At 44.8% G+C, this 13,885-nt stretch overlaps 1 pseudogene; it reads right to left on the bottom strand.

Moving 5' to 3' along the window:
- Positions 1 to 2,109: 2,109 nt before the first annotated feature.
- LOC118614714 lies at positions 2,110 to 2,225 on the bottom strand (annotated as a pseudogene).
- Between the last annotated feature and the right edge of the window lie 11,660 nt (positions 2,226 to 13,885).

The following is a 13,885-nucleotide window of genomic DNA, read 5'->3' as shown; positions in this document are numbered from 1 at the left end:
ACAAACTGGGATAAATAATAAGAAGAGAAAGTATAAGGAACTATGTGGGAATTAAGTGAAGGATACAATTTAGACTGGGAAGGTGGATGAAAAAGGGGTCACATACTACACCTGACAAGCTCAGGGGAGGCCAGTATGGCAGGCCCTATACACTCAGAGACTGTACGTAACCACACGGGAAGGTCCGAAGGAAAAACTTCCTAACTAAAAGCCAATCATGCTGAGTAGTCACTTCGTAGGTGTGCAGCTTCCTTGATAAAGGTCAATCTGTACCTTAGGTGAGCCAGTCTATTGTTTTTGTTTGTTTGTTTGTTGCATCTAAAATAACACACCTTTGAAATGGCAGAGTAATCTTTTTTTCTAGACCTCTCAAGGCGCAACTGCTGCCAGCTGAGCACGAGACCACGGAACCCCTCACTGTCGCCTTGTCCCCACATGCCATCTCTCGGTGCTGTAAATGTTAATCATTAACCATCCTGAACCCCCTAATGTAAAAGAAGGATGTGTTACCCTATGTTGCCTTTTTAAATCCAGTCCCGCGGAATTCCCCACTGTGCTCTTTTTCTTCCACCCCTCAATCGACTACCAATAAACTTCGTATAACCTTTTCTTACATCTCCTTTTATTCTAATGTACAAAATAAGCTGCAAAACTGTCATTCTCCAAAGCATTTTCTCAGCCCATTGGGAGTTTGTTTCCTGGCAGTTGTCACCGTTTTGGCTCAAATAAACGCATAAAAATTCTCTAAAGGTTTGGATGTGTCTTAGGTCGACAGTATTCCTCGACAGTATTTTGGTAAACGTTACTCGGCGAGAGGAGTGTGAACTGATCAATGTCTGAATACAAGCGGAGGAGGAGGATGGCATTCCGGGGAGGCGTCCAGCGTGCGCAAAGCAGCAGGAGGCCCTGGAGGAGCCTGAAGAAGACCTGTGGGGACATGCGGAGAGAGACCGGGGAGAGGGGGGCACACCTGAGTCTAGATCGGTCGGCAGGGTCTATTTTCCGGCCTGCCTTGCTGTTGCGTTGGGATCACGGGGTAGGGTTTGGCAGTAATGATGTGAGTTGTTTCCAGGTCTGGTTCTTAGGAGAAAAAACAAAACAAAACAAAACATTCCATGTGATCCTTCGGTCTCTGTTTCACCTGACACTGTGATCTTGGAAGTCATCTCTTCAGATTGCAAGATGTCAGAGGGCTGGTGACCTGCATCAGACTTTGGATGCGTGAGAAAGAAAACCCCCACTTTTAAGGCCCCGAGGTTTTGGGGTTTGTTGCTGCAAGTAACAGCTGGGTGAGTATCCCAGGGCTGCTGTGACGAATCGCTACAAACTGGGCAGCAGCGGAAAGTGACTCTCTCATGGTTCTGGAGTCTAGAAGTCGGAAACCAAGGCCTCTGCAGGGCTGCGCTCCCTTTAAAAGGCCCAGAGAAGAACCCGTCCTTGCCTGTTCCTGGCTTCCGGAGGTCAGCAGTCCTTGGTGTGGCTTTCCCTCCAATCTCTGCCTCCATCCTCACACAGCCTTCTCTGTGTGTGTCTGTCTCTGTCATGTGTTCAGATGGCCTTCTAAGGGCACCAGCGCTGGATTTAGGGCCCCTGCCCACGTCAGTATGACCTCGTCTTAACTAATCACACCTGCAAAGACCTTATTTCTAAATAAAGTCAGATCCCGAGGTTCCGCGTGGACATGCATTTTGGGGACACTATTCAAGCCACCACAAAGACTAACACAGGATATAATTTATAACCGACAGAAGCACTTCTTAAAACCGCCGTTTCTACCCAGCCCAATTCTAGAGCAGCTCTGGAACCCCTCGCCTCTTCAGGCCCCCTCCCCTCTTCCAGCCTCACTCCACCCTCCCAATGCCCCCCCACCCCCGCTGTTTCATCACGACCTCACCTTTTGGGGTCCCTCTGTACCGTATCTCCACACATGCATCTTGATTCAGGACCACGACGATTATGGGAATGGGGCTGGCAAAGGCAGAACATGACGCAGCAAAAGCATGGTATTTCAGTGGAGGAGCAGAAGTGGAAGGGCAGAACACTCTCGAGCTACGAGGCTGTCCCAATCGGACCTGCATTTTATTTATTAATATTATTTATTATTATTTATGCCTACAGCACCTAGTCTTCCTAGGTGGTCTCCCATCCAAGTACTAACCAGGCCCCACCCTGCTTAGCTTCTGAGATCAGACATCAGGCTTGTTCAGGGTGGCATGGCCATAGACCATGGACAGTGGCTCTACTGGGACACAAACCCAGGACCTTCTGCGTGTAAAGCAGACATGCTAACTGCCACACTCTGGAACCATGTCCTCGAACCTGTATTTCAAAAGATTATTCTCGTTGCGGTGAGTCTGATTGTTAGGGGCTGGCAGGGGCATAGGTCAAAAGGCCACTGGGAGGCTATTTCAGTAGTTCTGAGAGCTGAGACCTGGGTGATTGAGGAGGAACGCAGGTGCAGATATATTCCAGGTGCAAAACTGATAGGCTGTAGAAGGGTAAGTGAGGGAGAGAATCTGATCAGAGATACAGACCCTGTTTTCAGGAAAATGTACGTTCGGAAATTTTTATACAAATGTAATGACTCCTGAAACCCACTCATTCTCATTCTCAGGGGAGCAGTCCTGGCTGCCTGGGAAGAGTCGCAGACTTCTGGAAACCCTGCCGCTCTCATCCGAGCTCCTGACAGCGACCGAGTAGCGGCCAAGCTGAGGTTATTCTTCGTGAGGCTTGCCTGGAGTGGTTTGATGTTGCCCCAAATGAGGGAAGCCATCGGCGTGAAAAGCCTGCGCCTGAAGGAGCGGGCCTCCACCTGCACGGAGACGGGCCAAGGGGACAGCTGCGGGAAGGATTTCCACAGCTATTTTTTGTTTGTTTTCCAAAAACAATGAGCAGAGAAGAGATGCAATTTCGAAATGGGAAAAGCCAGAGAAAACGTGATGCGATGATTAAGAGGAGGCAGGTCCTCCGTCCGTAATAGTACATCAGTACGCATGCCAAGAAGTGCGACGACGCGCAGGAGGGGGCGGGGCCATGCGGGTCCCTGTGATCCCCGGCTCCAGCTCCGGTGTGAAGACAGACGGCTCACGGCGGCTCTCATCATGCTGACCTGTACTGCATCTGTGTGAACACTCGTTACAGCCTGCCCCACACCATGGAGGTCGGTCGACCTGTGTTACTATGATAATGTTCAAATTTGATCCCCAAATATGTAGGGGTCCACCACCCGTAGGCCGGTAGGGAGGAAAAGTAAGCTGACTCAGACTGGGCTGGGGACTTAGGGGCTGACACAAATGAGAGGGGCCATTTGGAAGATCTTGTCCAAGGAAGATAGCAAGCCATCTGAATTACCAGGTAAGATTGGGTTTAATCTGGTCTGGCATCGGAAGCCAAGTGGTCCAGTTTGGGGACAGAGGGTATAGTAGTAATGTCTCTGCTGCATAGTCACAGTAGCCAGCCAGCGTCAATGGATAGTAAGTAGCATTGTGAATCCAGGGAGGATGTGCTTGGAATGAAACAGTATTACTGACGAATGGCTGCTGGGTGGGGGAACAAGGGATCAGCTCATTGGAGAGATGGGGTGGGTAGGAAGGGGCTGGACAGGTTTCAAGGGTTCTGGTCCTGCAGGGAACGGATCAGGAGCCTGGATGGATACAGGGCCTGGATGGATAAGCAGGGCTGTAGTGGGGTAGGAAGCACATAGGTTCTGGTCCAGTTCTCGTGTCTGGAACTCTTGGGTGGTTGTTTATCTAGGCTCAGGGGCAGACACTGAGCACAGCCCTAAGGGTTTGTGACTGCTGAGATGTGTTACCAGGTTTGTTTCTCGTTGGCTCGTGAGCTCTGCCTGAATGACCTATTGGGTAACAAGTCTCCAGTCTTTATACTGGGCATGCCTGAAGCTATTAGCCTCCGACATAGTTTGGAATACAGGTTCTTGCTAAGACTTGAGACCAGGCCCAACCCCTGGCAGGGCCCGGCAGGTTTGGCTGCTTTTCCCATATCCTGCCTAGTCCTTATCAAATACCCTCTCCTGGAGCACTGGCCTTTCACCTTTCCCCAGGACCCTTAGGCAGCTGCCCGCTAGGCTGGGCACTCTAGCTCCAACTCCAGCACTGGGCTTTGCCTTTTTTTGAAGACAACAATTGCCAGCCTGGTCTATGGAGCCAGATTACTTGGTCTGAATTTTGGCTCCGATACTTCTTATGAGTGTAATCGTGAATAAATTTCTTCACCCTCTGATCTCTATTTTTATTGTTATTATTTTTTTAATCTGTAAGTACGAGAGATAACCCTAAATCAAGGATGGATGAGAGAATTAAATGAGACCATGCATGCAAAGCACTTGACCTAAGGTCCAGCACATATAACTGTCACCTGACGTTAGTATCATATTTCGTGACTGGCCGATTCGGTTGGAGGCTATTCCCTGACCTGCCCTGGCTCTTCCTTACTATGGCTGCTGCCTCTGTCATGCTGTGATGCCAACACATCTCCAGGTTGAGATGCCTTAATGTACTCTAGGGGAACTCTGCAACTGCATTTGTGTGGGAAGACACTTAGGTGCCTGTATTTCAAAGGAAGGCTAAGAATCAAGCTCCAGTCAGATCAGTATGATTCTTCCTGTTTTTAAAAACCATGTCCACTCCGAGTGGAGAACGAACGGACCTTTGGGAACACAGTGGAGATGACATCTCTTCTTTCCGAAAAGCTCGTTAAAGGCTGAGTACAGAGGACTGATGGGAGAAGGTCATTTGATTATTCAGCTTGATTCACAGCAGGACTGGAGATAAGTTTAAGAATGGTAAGCATACGAGAAGATATGTATAGGAAGGTTAATGGCATGTGATTCTCCACCATCACTAATAGCAGTACAAGATTAAATTTAATTAATTATAAAAGGAAAAAGTCAGTTTCGGTACAAAGAAAAGAGGACAGAGGCAGTTCTAGTAGATAACAATACAAAAAGTACAATTGTCCTAGATATACTTGAAGTCACATTTAAGATGTATCACAGGCAAGCACACAGTCTGGGTCTCTTTAGTCTATGTAGTTTCATAGCGAAGTAATCATTATCATGGCATTTTTTTTCTCCCTTTACTTTTCATCGTCTGTGTTCATTTTTCACTTCTCCAAATCCTCTACTCCCTTTTTACCTGGCTTTAGCGACTATAACAAGATTCTCTTTATGCCCAATTAAGCTGAAAGTTAATACCCTCTCTTCTTTCAAATCACCCCGACCCCAGACCTTGTGCTTAGAGTGTTTTTAAAAACACTTACAAGTCACTCCGTAGAGCGGAAGCTGATAGAGGAACGGCGGAAGGGGTCTTTCAGTTTTATTCAGGTTCCTAGAGTCTTTTAAGCGTGGTCTTCTGTGTAGACGTCTGTAGTGTGATCTCCCAGCACCTGTTTTTCATTTTTCAGGTTCTAGAACCCTGATGTCACTTTGGGGAACGAGTTCTCCTCCCTCTACCCACACTGTCCCTCACTGGAAGCAGTCCCAGTGGGACCACCAATTCAGACGGCCTAGATTTCCTTAGGCAAGTCTGAGTAAGTGATTCGAATTAGGCCCAGTACATATTCTCTTCCCGGAATTGGAATCATAAGCAAAACGGCACAAAAAGACTGAAAATAACTGGAGATTGTTCGTCACAATGATGGCACCTCATACCTGGAGCTGTTCTGTTCCTCATCCTTTCTGAAGTGTTGTGTTTTTTTTAGCATTAAAAAAATCATTATTAGAGCCCTCCCATATCATTCCCAATAAGTTTCTTTTTGCTTAAGTTAGTTACGGTCGATTTCTGTGTTGTAAGCAAAGAACAACCAAAGACATTCCAATACACTGTTCTTTATGAGATTATTAAACACTACAAAACAATTCCCATATGTTCTTTTAAAAATTCTTTTCTTGCTTTAAGGCATTAATAAACGTTGATTATCAGTATGGAGATAGTTGTAAGATTTTGAGGGAGTCGCCAGATGGTGACATTACATATTATTTCCTAATTCGATTTATCTCGAAATGTGTATGTTTGTTAAATCTTGAGGAAAAGCTTTATCATCATTATTATATTACAGCTCTGCTTTGTAAAAACCAAGCTATAGAATATCTTGTAGGGATAGATTTTGGATGTGATAAAAGAAGTTATCTGACAACATCTCAGAGGCACATCCTTTAACTTCAAAACAATTTATATCCAAAATGTCAAAGTTAACAGATATCTTCAGAAGAGGAATATTTTCAAAGCGGATGAAGACAATATGTAAATTTCATTACAGCTCTGTCAGGAACCAATGACTTATACAATGCTGCTGCTCACACACAAACCTTTCACAGATTTTGATAAATGCTTCCTTGAAATGTAGGCCTTGCTCTTAGCAAAACCCTTAAGCAATGGACTTTGACCAGAAGCCACGTGGATGGTGAAAAAAGACCTTTGCTTTAGATTATAAGGAAGATTGCAGATTATATTGTTATGATCAAGTAGGGGCTAGCAAAGATTTCTACATTTGTACTAGGAAGTCCATGAATAGTTGGTTTTATTTATTTATTTATTTTTGATCAGAGTTATTTTGGTAGGTCATACCAAAACAAGAAGAAAATAACATTGAACTTAAGTATGGCTGACTGTTAAAAACTCTCACTGAAAGAATATCAGCTTCTGTTGAAAGGAAACAAGTTTATTTATGAGTGAGTATTTGCTGTTCACCTCTGCTTCCAGTTCTGATTTTCCTTCTTTCAATAATGGATCAGTTAGCTAGTGCTGTGTAACAAACCATTCCAAAAGGTAGTGCCTTAAAACAGCAAACATTAATTAGCTCATGACTTTATGAGTTGGTTCAGTGGTTCTGGTCTCGGCTGGGCTTGCCCATGCACCTGTGATGAGCTGGTGTGCTAGCTGCTGGCCAGCTTTGCTGATCTTGACTGTCCTTTTGCACATTTGGTGGTTGGTTGGCTGTATGCTGGTCTAGGATGTTTTCAGCTAGAACAGCTAGGCTCTCCTCTACTCATCTTATGGTAGGCTATCTTATGCTTGTTCACATAGCTATGTAAAGGTTGAAAAAAAAAGGTTGAGAGAGAGGAGAGAAAGGAGAGAAGGAAAGAGAGAGAGAGAGAAAGTCAGGCAAGGCATTTTTTTTTTTTTGAAGTTTAACTGAGGAACTGCCACACAGTAACTTCTACCTCAATAGGAGAAGCTACAAAATCACCTTGCAAAAGATATGGATTTAGAGAGGCCTGAAAAGTCGTGGCCATTTTTTTAATTTCCCACGCTTAATACTTCTGTCACAACTCTACTAGTCTGGGGTGCGTGCGTGCGTGTGTGTGTGTGTGTTTGGTCAAATGAGAAGAATAGGTGGAAAGAAACAGTGGATCAGAGTGGGAAAAAGTGGAAGAGGGAAGATAGAAAGAGTTCATGTGAATTGAATCTCAGAAAGAATTTGGGGGATTTGGCAAAAGAGAGGTTTCAAAACAACTTCGGTCTAGAAGAGAAATGGATGTGAGAGGAAATAGGGTTTGATATGTATTTTCATGGGTTAGGAATTTGATCCCTTTTGATGTTCTATAAGAGGTGTTAGTAAATTGCCTTTTTGGCTATTGAGCCGTGGGTTTTTCAGTTCAACTGTGTGAGATGGAGCTATGTGAGGTCCCAGAACTTATTTGAATTAAGCATTTAGATTTCTAAAGGAAGACTTTTGGAAAAAAATAAAGCTCTACCAAACTACAGAAAAAGTAGAACGGATTTTCCACCCTCAGGAAGATCATCAATTATAATTAGATGTTTAAAATTTTCTGAGTACTATCAAGTTCAATATGTCAGTATTTTGAGCAAATGTGGTGTTCTCTGAAGACTTTGTGATTTTTTAGCTTTTATCCATTTACATGTAAAGAAATAATATATTGACTAATTCCTAGGTGTATGATGCTGCTGGCTTATTTGAACATTTGATGGATTGCTCCTCTGAACTCACACTCCTTCGTTCATCTATTTTTAACCTAATAGTGTGAAATCTACACTACCTACAGAACGATTGGGAGATGCCCTAGAAGCCACAACTCAAGGGGTTGAAAGTCAGCCCAGCCTGCATTCAAATCCTGATTTCACTCTTACTACGTGGCATGTTTCTTTCCTGACTAAGCTATTTAAAAATCTTAGCATGAAGATAACAATCATTTGCATACATTTGTTATAAGGGTTAAAGGTAATGCACAATCAGTGCTGAGTGCCTCAATGTTTATTTTGACTCCTTGAAAAGAAGCTATAGGCTAAACTTAATCGAGAAAGTGTCAGGATACTGCAGATTCCCCAAATTTGGTCAAATAAGCTTGTCTAAAGTCCAGTGTTAGGAAGCCATTGAACCAGCAAAGACCTCTCTTTTCATTGCTTGTAGAAGAGAGTCAAAGGTGTAGCTACCAACTTAGGTGTTAGGTGCGATGCCACTGGGGCTGTTTAAAAATAAATCAATCATCAGATTTGATTTTTATTTTTCATGTGGTTATTCCAGACCTCAAAGCACTTACAACTTTATTGGGGAGAAAAGACAACAAAAAGCTTTAAAACACAGCAAGTACGTAATCAGATGCTGAATTTGGAATTTCAGGGCCTTCCAAGAAAGGTGCCTGGAGGTGGACATAGACTAGAAAAGAAGTAGAAATTAGAGAGATTTTTGGGGGGAGGTATAGGTGGAGATTAGTTAGTTAAAGAGAAAGATGGAGGATTTTGAAAGCCAGGAAGAAGACTCTTCATAGGGCAGAAGTTAGAGAATTATTAGAAATTTCTGAAAAAAAAAAAAAAAATGAAAGAAACCATGGAGATCAGTGCCTGGCAGAAACCTCCAGATCGCTGAGGTGGAGCCTGGGATCAAGGGTTGGTTAGTTGGGAATCAGGCACATGGTGATGGAACTTGGCCCAATGTGGTGGTAGTGGCAGGGGCAGGAGAAGGTCACAAAGGCTCTTTTGCTGTTGGAGTTGTAAAGAGCTGCATGTTCGTCCAAGCCCCCATTTAGTCTAGACTGAGGAGTACTCTCCTGGCTCAAACGGCTGCTTTGGGCAAGGAGTCGGAAGGCAGAAGCTGTCCTGAGGGGTACTAGATAGGTAAGCTCAGAGTCCCTTTGTTGTCAACTTCGCAAAAACAAAGATGTTGCTTATTAGATGCTTACAAACCATGCTTCCTCCTCCAAGTGCTTGAGAAATAGCAATGAGAGCAGTATTCCTCATGGCAATTTGTGTAACAGCTAGTTTCCTTTCTACCTGAACTCTATAATAAAACAGAAGGGCAACTTCTCTCCTTACCCCTGGGCAAGGGACAGAGAGCAAAGTGGATCATGGGGTGAGATAACATGGGTTATCCTCTCAATTACTAATGCCCATTTTTGCCTTCCCAGACTTTAAGTCATAGAAAAATTGGCCCATATGACATCTCAGAGAAAATTCAGGGTCAAACAAGTCCTCTGACTCAAGTATCAGTAGCGTTTCTGATGCTATGCATTTTTGCTGATTAAAGGATAGGAACTTAAATGTTTTTTGTGACTTTTAAATAAATGACATCTATGTCGCCAAGCTGACATTCAGCATGGAACAGAAGGAAAAGACTGAACGGAAGAAGCCCAAGAGTCAAAGTAAATTTCTTTCTCCTCTCTCTCTCTCTCTCTCCCTCTCTCTCTCTCTCTCTCTCTCTCTCTCTGTGTCTCTCTGTCTCTGCATCTCTGTCTTTGTCTCTGTGTCTCTGTCTGTCTCTGTCTCTCTCTCTCTTACTTTAGAAGTCCAGTTACCTCGGAGTTTATTTAAACTAAGAAAAGAAAGTCATGATGGTTTCATGCGATACATACTTGGTTCTTTAAATAACACTCATGATAAACAACAGAAAAAATTAAGGGATGCTGCACTTGTGATCCATACTAAACACCGACATCTTGGGCTGTACATAGTTTAAAGAAATGTCTCAAACACTTTTCAAAATACTGTTATCACCAACACATAGAGGTATGCCTTAGGTGGGCATAGGAACACAGTTTAGAAAAGAAAGAAAGAAAAAAAAAACGCACTGAAACTACTCAACTGCTTTGAAATCACTGAGCAAGAAAAACAACACTGAACCGTCATACTGATTTTACAGTGCTTTACACAGTACTTTGACTTAAATCCAAGAGCGAAAGTTAAGACTTTCTCTCTTTGGTAAACAACTGCACGGTAAACAGGTGGATTTTACCTGGGAGTGACCTTAAAATTGTTTTTATTTAAAAGAGGGCATGTTTGGCACTTTTATACTGATGTCGCCAACGTTAATATTTCTTGGGATGTCAGGAAGATTCAAATAAGCCAACCTCAGACTTCTCCAGCTCGTTCTGTGTAACAGTCGCGTTCGCGAAGGTCTCTAACGGCATCCTCCATCACCATCAACACCGTGAACTCTGCGTGGAAAATCAAATCCGGTTCGCAGACATTTTCAAAACACCGGTCTAACGTTTCCCCAGATACCTGAGTTAGATCTAAAACGCCAAGTTCGCTTTCTGAAGAATCCACACAGAAGACGACATAACATGGCATAATGTCTATAAATCAGTTTGTCGTCGGAGCCTCCAATTAATAATCCTCCTTCTAGGAAACTATAAACATTTTCACCTCTCCTGGTTACCAAATGGAACGTCTCCCTGATGATCTGCTGTCGTCTCTCTTCACTGCAAGGCTGGTAGAACTTGGAGCCCCGCGGCATCCCGAGGTTGTTGACAGTGATGATCCCGAGGCCTGAGGGCCAGGCGGGGCGTGCTCGCAGGCCTCCCTTGAGATCCCGCCTGGGTCCTTCCCCACATGCCCCTCCCGCCTGTGCGCCCCGTCCCGTCTCTGGGCGGGGCCTGGGCGGGGCGGGGCCTTGAGTGGGTTTTGTTTGTTTGTTTGTTTGTTTTGTTGTTGTTGTTTTAGAGAGAGGATCTGTCATGATGGGTGAAGGGGAGGGTGAGGGTGAGTATCACTCCAGAAGGAAAACGATATTAAAATTTTAAACTTGGATCAACAATTGAAAGCAAGTTATAAGCCATTCAAATTTACTGATTCGACAAGTCGTCCCTGGACAGAGCAGTGGCGGACAAGGACCTCTGTGACCCAGCTACCTGTCACCTCTGGGACCTTATCTCCTACCAGAACGAGGAATGTCCCGGTGAATGAAAGAAGTCCCTACTCACATGCGGGTGACGCGGCAGTGGAGGAAGATGGCCCACAGCCTGTAAGAATATACTGACAGGCTGCCACGAGCACTAAGAATCAGCCTGGGGATGAGCAGAGAGAGGGCAGAGCGGATGGCGATGCGCTCTTGTACACAGACTGCTAAGCGCTGCGTCTCTAATGTGGTGATACCTGAGGGCGGGGAGGGCCTGAGCCACTACACGCCTAGGGAAAAAGTGGTCCTCGCAGAGGAAGAAGCACCAAGGGTTGCCAGATATGACATGGGATGCCCAGTTCAAGCTGAATTTCTGATCAGGAAAACAAATACTGTTTAAGTATGTCCCGCGCAATGCGTGGAATATACATATACTTAAAGAAATCATTCGTCTAGAATTTAACTTCAGCCGGGCATGATGTATTTTTATCTGTTGACTCTGGCAACCCTTCCCAGGTGAGAAAAGAGTGTGTTTGGTGTGTTCAAGGAGAAGTCCAGAGACATGAGCAGGGGGAAGACTGGTAGGAGATAAGGTCCCAGAGGTGACAGGTAGCTGGGTCACAGAGGTCCTTGTCGGCCACTTTAACAGCTCCGGCCTTTCTTTTGGGTGTGATAGGAAGCCAGTGGGAAGTTTTGAGGAGAGAAGTGTCAAGACTCATTCACTTTTTCCCCCTGTTGATGAATCTTACTTAATAGTCGTTTAAACAAATCAGGGAATTCCTCTCAGATTTACTGAGCTCGGGCTGTGTTAGGATCCTGTTTTCCCGGTGCTCATCCATTTTCTGGGAGAGATAACACTCAACAAAGCAGTTAAGTAACACTGTAAACGCTTGGGTCCGCGCGCATGGTTCAGCCCAGAGTACCATAAATAGATGGATTACTTGGGCCAGAAAAGTCTGGGAAACATTTTAGGGGAGTTGAACTAACTGGACCTGGAAGGATGGTGGAAAGGACCAGATTTCCTCCCATTTCGAGCAATCGGACAAGTCATCCTCTAAACTGTGACTAGAGCTGGGGTGGAGGTGGGGGTGTCACAGCTTCTGCATTATAGTCCCCTGGGGATTGTGCTCCCCTTGTACCTCATAGCTAGACAGTGCATTCAGAACCAGGTGGATTGCAGCATGAGCTGTGATATTCCAAGGACAGAACTCTGAACAGAGGCAAAGTGCGTCTTCTCCACCCTGACACGCCACGTGCACAGCCTTCGTCTGGAGCAGGAATGTGGACCTTGGTCAACGTGCATTTTATAAAACAACTACTACTTTTCCTTAGGGATTGCTACCTTCGAGAAGTTAGCACCCAGAAAAATGTCTGGCACACCAGAGAAGATAACAAATGTTTATGGAATAAATATTCGACTTGTGCATCAATTTGCAGAAAGCATTTTGAAGTGTTTCCAATAGAGTAATTAGCTTCACCAATTAGCTTGAATTTAACTCATTTCTTTTCAGACTGTCTAAGTGAATACAGAAAAGACCTCATGTCCTGTGCCTTCTCTGGAATGGCCAAAGTACCGCAGAGAAGGCTCATGCTTGTAGTCTGGAGCCAGGGAACCGGTCGGGACCAGAACCTTGGATCTCCTGGTTCCCAAGACCTGGAGGGCATCTGCCAGCCTCGGAAATAAATAGTCACTGACTCAGTCAAGCCCTTTTGAGTTGGCCTGCCTTGAGGCAAAGGGGCTGATTCTCTATGCCCTCCTGGATTGTCCAGTCATTGGATCGAGGCTGCCAGTAAGAGGCATGCCTTTGTGTGCGGTAGCTCTCCTTAGCATAGGAAGATTTCTGGAGGAAAACTCATCTGAAAGTCTTCTGCTGTTTGCACTCTCAGAAACGGAGGGAATGGGTGCCTTAACCTGGAGAAGGAGGGTCAGGTGGGGCACTAAATAAAACGTGCACCACTGTCTACACCTCATACTGCTTGGATCCAATTTTTTTCATATGACGCCTCTGGAACTAGCTCCCCAGGATTCTGGCTGACCTCTTTCCCTGGGTAAACTTATAAGAAAAAGGTTAGTAGGATAGACTGCAGGCCCCACCACTGTAGCTGGTCTAAAAGCTACAACTGATCTACTCATTCTAGATTTATCTCGCTTTCTACTGTCATTTCTGCTAGTGTATGTGGTTTACTTGGTGGGATAGCTCAGAACCTCAATGCCGAGGGCTCTGAACACCGGTCAATATGCCCTTCTCAGGCCATGGCTGCTGCATTTTATCCATTCATTACCAAAATTGGATGGCGGACTACCAAGGGAAGCTCAAGCGGGTCACCTGGGTACCAGACATAGTATTTCCTCTCCCCACTGTATAGCCTTATCTCCTCCTAATGATCAAAATCGATCACTCCTGCCAGGGTGGAGACAGCTTGCTTTGCCTTCCCGCCTCTTGCATGAGAAGATGGAAATACCTGGGTATATTCAGTAGCCTGAAGTTTAATGGGACTCTTTCTTTGCCACCTGGTGCAAGAGTTTACACTCTGGGAACTTGTACCTTTAAATCCATAGAGATTAGAGTTATTGGGACCAAAAGTACATCACTGGACATGATGGTGGATGTGACTGCTCCTGCTTCTACCCCTATGTTCTGGATGCATGAATTCTACCTTCTGTGGACCTAACACCAATATAATGGTGACTAATTTATGCTGAATTTTTCCTTAGTGGCAGGGAATCAGCATGCTTGCAATGTATCATCTCCAAGCTGGCACCTTAATTAACCCTTCGAAAATTCATTTCATT

Source organism: Rousettus aegyptiacus, unplaced genomic scaffold, assembly GCF_014176215.1.
Source record: "Rousettus aegyptiacus isolate mRouAeg1 unplaced genomic scaffold, mRouAeg1.p scaffold_m13_p_2, whole genome shotgun sequence".
Taxonomy (NCBI): Eukaryota; Metazoa; Chordata; class Mammalia; order Chiroptera; family Pteropodidae; genus Rousettus; species Rousettus aegyptiacus.
This window is presented reverse-complemented; position numbering and strand designations above follow the sequence as displayed.